General features: G+C 44.7%; 1 protein-coding gene across 1 annotated transcript in view; it reads left to right on the top strand.

Moving 5' to 3' along the window:
• The window catches only part of LOC138471844 (protein Niban 2-like), a 385,943-nt gene that overhangs the window by 350,421 nt on the left and 21,328 nt on the right, over window positions 1-14,194 (top strand). The gene's annotated exons all lie outside the window — the stretch shown is intronic.

Below are 14,194 nucleotides of genomic sequence, written 5' to 3' on the forward strand. Positions count from 1 at the left end.
ACCCTAGAAGCTTTGTCTGTGAGGAGGCACATTTTTCAGTTGTAGCCACAACTTAATAGTATGTAGGAGAATTCTGGATTTAAGCCTTAAATAGACAACAACAGCTTTCCTTTGTAAGACCCAGTGTTCAGTGGCCACCACCTCAGCCAGTGATTGAAGTGGGTGGGAACTAAAGGGTATGACGTTCCTCTACTTTTTTGAGAAATCAGTGGTTCAAATTGGTGGGAACTAGAGTGTATGACATTACTCTACTTTTCTGAGGGATCAGCCACAGTTTCCTTATTTTTTTTCAATCGGCATTGCCCTTCATGAATGCTGCATGAAGAGCCCCCTTATAGGGATTCGAACCTGTGTCCAGAAGGTATTGCACTTGTGTCATTGGTTGCTGAGCTAGCATGACAATGTTTTTTTCAGTACATTTCAATAGATAGCCTGCTTGAGACATAAATCCCATGTTTTGTCACTGTGTTTCTTTCAGTCTTGATATTGATATTACAGTTCTGAGCCAGCATAGTGAAGAGAAGTGGAGGGGAGGGGGGCAGGGCACCAGGCAGGTTTGTATCGGGGGAAAGAGTGTAGGCGCAGGGTGAGAGCAACTAGATCTCAGCCAGATGCTCCTCGTAACATGGGCACTTTCAGCGGTGGCACTAGGTGGATGTGAATTATTGGCCACTAAAGGAACTGGAGGAGTGAAAGTAGGCTGAACGGGGACGAGGGAGAATGCCGAAAGATGGAGCCTGCATTTGGCAAGTGGTCGAGGCCCATTGAGGAAGAGGTGTCCCCTGGCATGGTGTGTGATCATCAGCCCCCCTATAGGGCCATGGGCATCATCTTGAAGGACATGCTTCCAAGATTTGATTCCACAGTTGTATTGCATCTCTGCCTATGTGCCTTAGAGTAGCATCGCCCCCTGGAATTGGGTAGTCTCTGGTTAATAGTGCATTGCACATCAAGAGCAGTAGGTGAACAGGCTCACCGGCCTGACCTTTAATGACTAGAGAAATGCCTGCTGCTAAACTCTGACTCCTTGCCACTTCCCACAAAGCAATCATCTCCAGCTACCATCTCATCCTCTACTGGGTCCATGTGACCCCAATTTCTCCGAGTATGAGCTGCTTTGGTCGTGTGGAATGAGGTAATACAAGGATAGACCGAAACATGGCAAAGTGGGCCAGAATCTCACTCCAATGCGCAAGCTGAGCCGGCACACGTGGCCTCTGATTCAAGTGCTAGTGACGCAGGCTAATGGGCGTCTAGGAGCTATGTGTGGTTACATTGGATTCAATGGTGGTTTATTGTTGCAGAGTCTTGCTTTCTCCAATGTTATGACCGGCCTCTGCCAACCTTCCATCACCCAGGATTTCACTGGTATCCTGAAAGCCACTTTAGGGTGTGGGGTTGCCCATCGTGAGGCATGCTCTGTCACTGCGCTCTCACACCCGCAATGGGTAGAAAGGTCATCGGCTCATCCACCCTTCTGAGCTGATTTGGATAAACGCTTATCCTACCGTAGAAGATTCTGTGCTGCCATTTTGTCAGGCATGGATTTAGTGAAATGGAATGCAACTGACCCAGTCTTCCCTTAAACTCTTTTTAACCCCCTAATTGTAAAGGCAAGCATGCTAGCCTGAATTCGCACAAGGAATCCTTGCAGGCTCCGCCCACTTCCGCAGTTAAGTTTAATATTCCCAAAGTACTCACTTTGCAAAAGACCACGTGAGTGAGATGCCATGGTGTTACACAATTGTTAACATGTTTACAGAAAATGACGATTTGACAGCGTGGGACTACTTTCGAGTCAACAGTGTCACTTAGACTTGACAAAAATTATTAAATGTGTATCACTAAAAATTAGTGAGATTTGAGGTATCAAGGTGAGCGAGGAACATAGATCTCTGTCGGGTTCTCCCTGTGTGAAGGGCAGGGAACTGCACTCGATGCACTAGAATGAATTCTGTTGAATGACAGTACAATGAGTAGACGGAGTCGGAGGAGTTTTCACCCTGCCTTTATTTTTCACGCCGGCATCTGCCGAGCGCAGGATTTCCCAATTGCGCATGCGCAATTCTCCCACATTCCCATTGGCGGGTGCTTTCTGTGACAGAGCTCAGCCGCTCTTTTAACTGTGTCCTCTCTAGGACATGACATCTACCCCCTTCAGGAAAACAAAAGTCACTTACAGTTCTGTGTCCTCGCATCTCTTCAATGAGACGCACATGCCTTCTGATGCACTTTGTGGACCTGATCCAACGTTCCTCCTGATGGTCCCCTGGCTCTCCTTCTTCTTCTCTTGTCCACTCTTCATGTGGTGCAGCAGTGCCTGCTTCCTCTCAATCTTCTTGATCTTCTTCCTTGTATAACTTGAAGTAAGAGACATTCCGAGTAACCACTCTCCTGCGGGAGCGAGCAGTTATCATTGTTCCATTCACATGAGATATCGTCAGATGCTCTGGATCGAATCTTGAATCTATCTTTTCATCTTGTCGTCGGCATACAAGTACTTTGTCACCTATTTGTAAGTCGGAGCTCTTTGCTCGCCTTCTGTTGTCAGAGTACCTCTTCATCTCTTACTTCTTGCGTGCCGCTTCTCGAATCTGCTTCACATCATCACCCACTTCATTAGGTGAGGCAGTCTGGTCCTTATCTTTCTGCCAAACAGTAATTCTGAGGGACACTTTTTATGTCGTACCATGTGGTGAGTTTCTATAGTCCCTCAGCATGTTGCACACGGCCTGGTTGAGTGACATGGGCCTTAGTTCATTTGTTCATTTGTGTGTAGGATATCTGGTGCACCAGAGGAAACCAAGAGTATTCATCCATAATGACTAGCCAGTATTTATTTTCTTTGAAGGGGCCGAAGAAGTCAATTGGGAGATGAGTCCACGGTCGTTCAGGTATGTCCGACATTACCAGGGGTCCCGGACAATTTGGTCTGGAGGTACTCTGAGATATGTGACATGCATAGATTGTGCGCTCCACCATTTGGTCCAGCCCTGGTAACCACATGGTACCCCCAAAAACGATCTGACCTTGCTGACATCTTTGGGTGGTGAAATCTCTGAGATGGCCACAACCTTGCTCGGGTCAGGGCTCATGGCCTCTTGTGAGAAGACGTGTCCATAGAACTTGAGATGCGACTTGTGGAAGACACATTTTTCACTGTTAAGTCTTGCACCAGCTTCCATCAGTGCTGCACACACCTGTCGGAGGGCTTGGTCATGCTGTGCTACCGTGGGTCCGAAGATTAAGAGATCGTCGCTATAATTGAATGGCAAATCAATCCCCACACACTCTCACAGATGCCAAAGCTGATTCTCTTATATCTGAAGAGTCCATTGGTGTGGCAAATGTGATGATGTATCAGGATTGTTCATCTATCATGATCTGATGATATCCCTTATTCGGGTCATTCTTTGAGAACACCGTTGCTCCGTTCTGTAAGATAATCATGTCATCTAGGTGCATTACAGGATGACTGTCCTGCCCAATTGCTTTATTCACTTGGTGTATGTCTACACATCTTGTTTGTGGATCCTCTCTTGGTAACAGCGACTATGGGAAAACCCATGGAGTTGAACCATCTGTGCATTTTATTGTACCGTTGCTCAGTAGACAGTGTATCTCCTCTTCCATGAGTGGTTGCAAGTGTACCAGAATCCTCCTTGGATGTTGAGCAACATGCGGTACAGATTGGAGCATCACGGGGCTTCCTTTGAGGCATCTGATACCCTTGAATAAGGTTGGGAACATCTACCTTGTCAAGAACCTGTGCTGCATGTTATATGTCACTGCAGCAATCTCCATCTCGATGGCCGTGGGGCGACCAAGTAGGTTGCTCCCAGGGACTTCTCCTTGTAGCACGTGGAACTCAGCATGGGTGCATTTCTCTTTGTATCATAGCTTTGTGGAGAATGTTCCAAGGTTTTTCACAGGCCCTGTTGCTACCCATTGGAAAACTTTCAGATAGGACGGTCTTAGTCTTAGTCGGGGAGCAGACATCATCTTGCGGTATTCTAACACGCACATGATATTCAGCATGGAGCCGGTGTCAATGAGGAACTTGGCCTGGTGCTCTCCCACCAGCAAGTTGAGGTCACCTTTGGACGGGGTCATCACACCGTTCATCGTGTAAGAATAATTGCGCTGAGTTTTTTCTCTGGGGGGTGAAGGCGATGGGGACCTTCCTGTCACTTGTCTGACGTGTCACACAAGATCTCGCCTCACACTTGCATCTCCCCATGGGCCATTGCTGTGAGTATTGTACTCTTGTTTGGGCGGTTTAGAGCTGTACCCCTGTGGCCGTCCAGGCAGAAAGTTGCAGATAACAGTCAGGTGATTTTCGCTGCCGCATTTGGTGCACGCACGTCCGAATGCCGGACACTTCACTCCTTCTTGATGGTTAAATGGCGGGCCACACGGATAGCATCTTCCAGGCGAAACAGGTCCTCTGGATACATTGCTGCTAGGTGTCTGCCTCGGCAGCAGGTGAGACTTGGTACATTTGCGCTCTTCCGGGCAGTTTGGAGGTTTCAATCTGCGAGGCCTGTGTGTCCGCCCTGTATTCAATCCTGGCCATCTCCAATATAGTGGCCAGCGGGAGAGGTTCTCGGAGCAACTTCTTTCTGAAGGACGATGACAGATATCTTCCTATGATCCTTAGTCGGATGGCCTCTTCGTTCATGAATTTCTGGAAGTTGCAGTGTACCACAAGCTTGTAAAGACGAGTTGGGAAGGCGTCTATTGATTAACCCACCAGCTGGCACGTGGAATTGAACAGGTGCCTCTCGTGGTCAATGTTGTGTTGTGGGTCGAGTGGGCCTGCGTGTGTCTTGACTTCTTCTAGCGGGAACGTGGGAATAAGGTCTTTTACTTCACTAACAACCTTCTGGCAAATTTGTCAGGCGCGCTTTCATCATGGGCGTGCAAGTAATTCTCAAATCTCCTTAGCCATTTCTTCCAGCGGGGTCCTAGGGCTTGCTGATCATTTATATCAAAGGGCCCAGGCCATCGGAAAGCTGCTACACTGCGCACATCCTCTTCACTTGGCTCCCATTCTGACATTTTGAAGATTAGATGTCCTTGCGAGGGCCTCAGGATTCGGTTAACAGGGAGTCTCTTGAACTTGGGTTACCCTTACTAAAATCCCACCTCTGTCGCCATTGTCAGGTTCTCTCTGTGTGAAGGGGCAGTGAACTGCACTTGATGCACTGGAATGAATTCTAGTGCAATGATTAAAACGAGGGTCGTGCATGCGTCGTTTACACTGACGACGTCCCTGCCTTTATTATTTGCACCGGCAACTGCGAGCGCATGTTTCCCCATCGCGCATGCGCGATTCTACCACATAACCATTGGCGGGTGCTTTCCATGACGGAGCTCAGCCGGGCCTTCCTCCCCTTTCCTCTGTTTCACCGTCAGCTACCACCGATTTACCGCTGCGCTAATCTTGCCCAAGACAATTGTGCTACTTTGCTTTGTAGCGATGCGGTGTGCTGGTGCTCTCATAGCTGTAATAGCAGCGCCATCCACCTCGGAACTTAGCAAAAGTAATATTCTCCTGGCTTCGGAACCCCGCTGTGTTGCGTTTCTCAGGAGAAACATCTGAACGATGTGGGCGCCTGCAGGGAACGGCATCCAAGCCAGAGAACGGCCTAGCACAGGTTACGTAAATAGTACCAGCTCTCGGGCTCGATGGGAGCTGCCAGTTCTTTTAAAATGAAGCAATTTTTTGGAATGATTGAATTGTTAATATCTGCAGAGCAAGCCTCTGTTCTCTGGCGCCATCATGTGGCAGGAGAGAGGGTGAAAACTGGTTACGTGCACTGTTTGGTTGCAGTTTCTCTGTTCAGGACCGAGTATGGAGACAGGTGAACCTTGAGGGTGACATCATGCTTACATTGAAATAAGTAATGTTACCTAAAAGGTAGACGAGATGTGGTAAGGATAAAAATGCTCGTCACCTGGGCTGCCGATCAACCTAACTATAGGTATTTGGGTGCTTAAGTGTATGCCTGTGGCCAAGCCTGTGGCCAAGCCTTTTTTAAAAAAAATCCATTTAGCAACGATACTTGACCCCTGCGACAGCGCTGAAGATGGAAAACAAGACTGTGAGATTGTCCGTGGGAGGAGGGAGGTTGCTAGGATGTGGTGTCAAAAAGTTAAATGGAGATATCTTGAATCGTGCACAAATCGCACAATTCACGAATCATCACAGAAGCGTGTCGAGCAAACCGTGTTTTCGCTTTAAACCCCCATCCCAAATGGAAGTTTACAAATACCAGCATGTAAAGTAATGTGGAGAGACATCATCTAATCTGGCTTTTAAACTGCACTATGAAGACAGAAAGAAACAATGATTCACACTGTATGCAAACTGCCCTCTCTAATGACCAAACATTTACATCGCTTGAAGGATAACAGCCACTTCAATCACCCATTCGACGCAGTGTCTCCAGCCCTCTGACGGTAATCTCACTAAAATGTGTTTAGATGCAAAACGAAGACAGACCAGAACAGAGCTCTTCTTGGCTCCAGAATTCACCACCAAGCACTGGGAATAGCTGATCACTATGGGGGAGTGAGGCAGCTCAGCCAAGGGGTGTTATCTATTTTAATAAGCGTTTCACACAAACACAAAATACAGCATGCGGAAAAATGTCATAACATTCAATACACAAGATTGAAATCCAACAAAAACATGAGAAAATGCATTTCCTAGCACAGCCTATTTTAAGATACAGTTTTCATCTAAAAATGAGGAAGATAAAAAATGATTAGCAGCGATACAAAGAGCAGTAAAAGGATCACACATCCCATGCCATGAAGTTATTAGGAAAGTCTCGTCATCCGCTGGGCCAAATTTAGAAAACAAACGATTACACAGGTGGCCCAGTTTCTTACATCGAACAAACGAATGTTCTAGAGTTTCAACCTCATTTTGGCAGAGATGACACAACCGCACGCATATGTTTGGGTATTTTTAGTCCAGCACCAATGAGATCGTGGCTGGGGAACAGATCTAGTTTTAGTCTTAGCAACACATTTCGACAATGTTTAGATGAAGAGCGTAAAACATTAAAGGATTGTATGTCCTATACAAAATGAAGTTTATATGTCCTTAACACATCTCTGTTAATCACCCAATCATGTAAGAACAACTTTTTCTTTCCACGAAGAGGGAAGTTAAGTAATTAATTTACTGATGAACCGAACTCGCATAATAAAGTCACACACTCAATACTCCATGCAGATAAAGTTGGACAAGAATTTGCACTCAGAACCTCATCAAAGGTAAACGGAGAACCTTCAGAAGGAAGCAAGACATTTCTATATATATGCAATCGCCCCCAGGCAGTACAGGAATCTAGAGAAAGAGTGCACAGCATATGGCGCGTAGCTGGTAATGGAACACCTTGTCGCAAGGTTAAAATGGTTTCCGAATTCTTGCTTCCACCTTGGCCCAGTCTCTCTTTTCCAAAAAGGTTTCAGCACCATAAATAAGCTAAGGGACTACTTTTTGCTGATAGTATAGTAAGCCTGGTGCTAATGAATATTTGCCAAATCTTCTATCAAGTTGGCACAGCTGGGTAATTGCTGAAGAGGTAATTGAAACAATGGACTGTGCTGAAACCTAATTCGTTCTCTTGGCGGTTATAGTAACTCCCAAATATTTAAAGTGATCCACTTTTAGACGTGGTCTCCCATATATGTACCATTGAAGGCCCTTCCTCTTAGGCTTAACCGTGACCACTCTTTTTGTATTCATCACTAGGACTGTAGATTTCTTAACACTAAGAATTAAGTCCAAACCTTTACAGTAATCACGTACAGCAGATAAAGCCTGCTGCAGCGCAACCGGCGTAAAATCAAATAAAACGATGTCATCCACAAACAGCAAATCATTTTAAGAAACTGGGCGAGGTTTGGGAGGGTTAATTCTAATATTGTCAAAAGCCGAGTTAAAATCCAAAATACACAGGCTAAATAAAAACGGGGCCAATACACAGCCTTGACGCAGTCCTCTGTCCACAGAAATCCATTTGACCTAAGAGCCCTGCTGGTCTAGCCGGACTCTAAACCTGTTTTTTGAGTGGAGGGCAATAAGGATGCCAAGCAGAGCCCGCGGGCAGCCCCACATGGCCATTTTCTGCCATAGCAAGGATCTGTTGACGCAATCAAAAGCTTTAGAAAGGCCATCTAGAGAGTGCTGTTAGTGTTAGCCATTTGATTTGCCAGTATTTGGATGATAAAACAATTTAGCGCTGTATTGACTCCCTTTTTAAAACCTGATTGTTGTGCATCAACAATATTTGCCAACCTAACCCAAGCATGTAACTTTTCAAGAATAAAACCATTCAAAATGTCATAAGAACAGTCCAAGAGAGAAATGGGCCTGTAGTTATTTGGGTCTATTCTATTGCCCTTCTTGTAAATTAAAATGACTCTGGCATCTAGCCAAGCTTTTGGAATAAAGTGTGAGTGCATGACTTTAGTAAAGAGGTCATTTAAAATATTAGCCCACCAAAAAGGTGCAGATTTAAGAATAGCATTTGAAAGTCCATCGGGACCTGGATCATTTGAGGTCTTACATTTGCCAATGGCCTGAATGACAACTTCAACATTAATAGATCGACATCGCCATCCCGATGTGTCCTCTGTAAAAGGGTACTCATTTGGGTCCTCCTCATAAACATTTCTGTGAGCATATACATTGGTAAAATTATATTCCCAACTCTCTCTCAGGATTGGGTGGATTTGCAAAGAGGCCTGGGTAAGGGGGTTTTTAATTAAAGACAAGAAGTTTGGGCCAGTTTCACGCTGCATTATAGCTAACATTCTTTAAGCATCATGCTGAAGTTTATGCGCCCTACAGGCCTTTCCCCAATTTCGCTTAAGCTGCTTAATTGTGGCAATACCAGAATCACCATTTTTTGCACAGCCCCCTGATAGCCCTTCTTAACTCTTTTTTAAATTGTGTTTCTTTATCAAAGTTATGAGTATGTATGTGCTTCACAGTCTCACTCCTGGGAATAACCAAAGATGAGATACTCAACAATATCCTTGGCAGGAATGGGGCATAATCACCCAGAACTAACTTTAAAAACCCACCCTCAACAAATGCATTCTCAACAATAGAATTGAGAATTGAATCTTGATAACAAGTGTGGTTGCCAAAGAACCGCATGGTCACGCTCCCTGATTTCTAACAACAAAGGAATTGAAGTGTCACTAGATCTGGCTAGACCCAATGACAGAATCAACAGAAGTGGACTGTCGTCCCTCCCCGTAATATGATGTTGAACCTGCATTAGGGTACATGAAGAAAATAAGTCTTGAGATACAAATATGTCATCAAGCGTTGAGGCTGTAACACCATTAGACTATGTCACTACAGGAGGCAAGTCACCACTAATAATGCCATTAATTACCACCAAATTCCAATTTTCTAGACCATGAGCCTCATTACAGGGAGGGCGGTAAGGGGTTAACGGCGCCCGTAAAGGTGCCGGAGCCATTTACCCCTTACCGCCCTATTACGAGGTCCGCTCGCGGGACCCGCTCAGGACGCCTGGTTTTACCAGACATCCTCAGCGGGTCCCGCGAGCGGCCCAGCATGCTAACAACGGGCCGTCATTAACGGGCCCGTTGTTAGCATGCTCCCCATTCCCATTTGAGCCCTATGGGTGCTCAAATGGGGATGGATTGAGTCCGGGTTCCCTGGATGGGGAAATACCGGGCCCTCCAAGGTCGGAATGGCCCGGTATTTCCCCATTCAGGGAACCCAGACCCGAGTTTTAGGGTAGCCATGCCCTTATCAAGGGCATGGCTACCTCCAAACTCGTAATGAGGCCCCTTGTCTTATTTTTCTACCTTTCCTTTTAGATTTAAAAGAACAGTTTACCCTATTTTTCACCAGTAAAATGCATTATGAAGACATTCACTTTTAAAATCACCTAAAACAACAAGGGATACCATCATCAGAAATACTTGAGGCAAGAATACTCGATACATCACTTAAACATGTCTCCAAAGTATTCCCTAAAGGATTAAAATAAATATTAAGGAGTACACAACATTTAAAATGATCACATCCGTTGTCGCATCATTTAAGCTTCACTGCAAGTATGTTAGGGTTGTTATTCAACATGGTTTCCATTTTTACCTTCTAATTGAGTTTTTAATGCACACATAAGCCCACCCATAGGACGGCCCTTCAAGCCTCTAGTAGCAGGCGTGTGGCATAGAGTAAATCCATCCAACATTGGCTCGTCCATAACCCAAGTTTCTTGAAGACTGATTAAGTCAAAAGTGTGCCACAAACCCCCTTCATCCATCAAATGTTGAAACCCTCTTGTATTCCACAATAAAATGTTAATGTCAACATTTTGTGAACTTCAATTTTCTAAATGGTTGTTTTGTTGTATGAAGGGCGTTCACAATCTGGGCCAAGTCGTACGAGATAGTTTTTTTTAAAATTTAAAGTAGACCCTTTAGGACCATTAGCCAAATAAAGATCTTGAGTTTTGCCAATGTTTACGTTCACTAATAGTGGCTCATGTACAAATGTTAAATCGTGCTTAGGGTTTCTGGACAAAACCCCCTCATTTTCAAGACCATCAACCACACGGTGCAATTCATAACCCATCATCTTAAAATGTCGAAGTTCAGAAAAGACGATCCCAAGTATCATTTAAGGAAATAGCCCAATCTTGAGCCCGTCCACTCTAGCGTGGTCCAGGAATTTAACACAAGCAATATCTGATGACGTTATTGTTGTCAGGTCAGGTATCTCCTTAAATATAGCCAAAATATACTGCCTATTAAGGGGAAAGAAGCCTCTTAGTCTAAAATTCCTGCTAGGCATCTGATAGTTTAGGTAGAGTAAAGGACCATTTGTTTTGGAAACAAGGGCCCATTGACTGGCACACGTTTCACTGATTTGGCCACAATTGCAGGTTTATTAAATTAACTGTCTTCTTTCTTCCAAAGTATTGAAGATTGGAAGCACACTTTCAGTTGGAGATTGAAGTATTGGATAGGTCAGACGTAGGAACTGCATAGCTTACCCTAGAAGGGGCCCTAACTGGACCACTAGGCACCATTATGACCACATTCTTTTGTTAGGTTAGCAGCAGAGGGTAGAAGGCCCCAATATTCAGGTATTGCCATCAATGTTCCCTTGCTTCTTTAATCTTTTCCCTAATGTTAATGTCTGATTTTCCTTCGGCCTATCAAGGCTTCTGGAATAGGATCTGGAATTTGCCAGCCATCTGAATAAACTGAAAGGTTTGAGTCAAAACTAACAGCCTCCGTGGCCGACTTTCTTTGAAATTGATCATTGTCATCTGGGATACATGGAACTTTACATTGTTTCGTTTACAAACTGATTTTTTAACCAGTTGTGGAGATTTATCATCTTTACTCTCTCTTATCTGATTTAGTGAGGGACCATCTTGTCACTTCTTTATGTATAATCGCATCAAGGACCAGATTGAGGTCTCGCAAAACCTTTCCTGACCCCTTATTTGTTTGCTTGGGCATATCCTTCTGATTTTTAGATTTTCTCTTTGAACCTACTTTATTATTAGTATTTTTGTGAGCTGCCAATTTATGTACCAGAACAACCCCCCCCATATCTACCTCGGCCTGAAGAAGAGACTCTGGTATATTTGAGTCTTTCAAAGGTTGAGTAGGGTTGTGACATATAACAACTGTGTCACCAACTTAACGTCACACAGCCTCTCCAGCACCTCGGGCACAATAGTAGCAATATGAGGTCCCTCATGAACTTCAGATGTAGACACTTTGGAGTCGAGAGCCATAATGAAACCTTCTATAAAGGACATCTTCCCAAGTAGATCCTTTATAGATATATGTACCTCACAGAGTTCATACTGTAAGGTATCGATCCGCGATGCATCGAATTCAAGATCCTAGATGGTACTGGGAAAGAAAACGCATCCACCATCTGTTCCCTAGGTGAAACATTAGCTCTAAAGGAGCAACAATTATTTTCTGACAAAGGGACCTGGGATGACTCATGTGGTGCATTAGGAAAAGTATTACCAACAATCAGTGGTGTATTGCACTGCAGTAAATCCCTGTACCTCCGTCCAGCCTGGGGAGATGTATTAGCAGGGCCGGAGAAACTTCAGGCAGACCAACAGCTTGAAATCTATGGAAGTGAACCTCCTCTTTAAACTCCCCCCACCCCCCATGAGAAGGTCACCTAGGACCAAGGGAGAGACGCACCCATTTTGCCAGCTTACTGGAAATGGCTGGGGCCATAATGGAAACATCTGTAATAAGATCCGCAACAGGACAATTTGATAGGTTATTTGGATCTATAGGCTCCAGAGAAACCGATAACTGTGACTTCATTACACCAACTTCTGAAGGTAAAGTTCCATCCAAATATATTGCTCCCATGTGTAAGTCGTCTGGTGTACCCGAGCTCAAAATCGATGGCAAAGCTGAGGTTGTATTAGAGGTAATAAGGGACTGGTACGTAGCTCCAACTTGCACAGGACGTGCAACCTCCATAGACTGGACAAACATGTTTGCTGGTGTATCATTTGTAGACTTACACCTTTTTACATTGAAAAACCCAGTCAGTTTGGTCTGAATATTTTCCCTTGGATGGAGTGGTGAGAGACAACATCATTAGTTTGCTCTTTGCCTTCCCGCTCCTTAAATCATACACCATTGAAGTCCTTATTTAATTTATTTTTTTTACCCAAAGGAACACCACTGACAAGCGTGCTCATGAGGAATGCCCGACTGGCTTAAGGGGCAGGCTTAGTCCCCACCCCCATGACACAATACTATGAAGCAAAAGCTGTTTGCAAATGAACACTAAAGTAAAGGCGCCGCTAAATGAGTAAGATGTTAAATTAGATAAATGTTAAATGATGAATATAGCTGCACCCTCACCCGTGCCTGGCCGCAGGACAGCAAGACAGCACTCACCTCGCACCCCTCAATGCTCACGCGTTCCTGTTTTATGTCATTTCCGGGATGCGTGGGTGGGGAGCTCCACAGCGAACCAATGAATTGAGTGAGGTTCATAGCTACGGCCAATCCACACACTTCCAGCAAGCAGAATAGTTTTTCTTGGCGATAGTAGTCAGCGGCAACACGAGAAGCTCCTCAAGTATTACAAAAGTGGATAATCTGGCAAAGTGGCCCGCAGCAAGACAGTACTCACCTTGCACTACTCGATGTTCCCTTTTTAGTTTAGTTTAGTTTAGTTTAGTTTATTTATTTGTATAGCGCGCCAAACCCTGGAGTATCAGGGCGCAAACAGATAAGGATATGCTCAACTTAGTTACAGGTACATAGAAATCAGATGAAGGTACAGAGATGCGCCGAGCTTGGTTACAGATATGCTCGGCTAATTGCACGTACAGGAAGAGGCAGGAAGAGTAGACAGACATCAGCAATATTACAGCAAGCAGATATGAACAAGGGGAGATCAAGGACAGGGGAACAAGGAGTTTGCTCCTGTTTGCGTAATATATAATTATATACAGTAATGTACAATGTGACAGGTGGAGTAGTTAGCTGTCGTTGGCTCTCAGCCACCTGGTGAGTTTTTGTCTAAATTTTGCGAAAGACTGAGGTTCTCTAACGTCATGGGGGAGGGAATTCCATAACTGCGCAGCCTTGACCGGGAAGCTATTTCCTCCTATAGTGGCAAGTTTGAAACGCGGGACTTGGAGGCAGTTTGCGTTGGCTATTCTGGTAGGTCTGGAAGAAGTCCTTTTACGTAATCTATCCATGAGGTAAGGTGGAGCTTTGTTGTTGATACATTTGTGGGTGAGGGAGGCGATTTTGAGATGAATTTTGTCTGCGGTGGCGAGCCATTTGTGTTCTCTTCTTGTGGAGGAAATATGCTCGTTTCTATTAATCTTGAGTGCTGCTCTCAGAGCATTGTTCTGGAGCACTTGAATTTTGTGGATGGTCTGTTTATTAGCTCCAATGTAAAGTCCATTACAATAATCTAATTTGGATAGTATCAAGGCTCTGGCTAGTGTAATGCAACTATCTGTGGAGAGGAATTGTTTGCTCGCTCTGATAAGTTTGCATGTATATGCTGTGGCAGAAGCTAGGGAGTTAACTTGTTTAGTAAAGTTCATGGTGGCGTCTAGGTAAAATCCTAAGGTTTTTACTTCATGAGCTACTTTTATGTTGT

This window comes from Ambystoma mexicanum, chromosome 8 (assembly GCF_040938575.1).
Source record: "Ambystoma mexicanum isolate Mex_15411 chromosome 8, UKY_AmexF1_1, whole genome shotgun sequence".
Taxonomy (NCBI): domain Eukaryota; kingdom Metazoa; phylum Chordata; class Amphibia; order Caudata; family Ambystomatidae; genus Ambystoma; species Ambystoma mexicanum.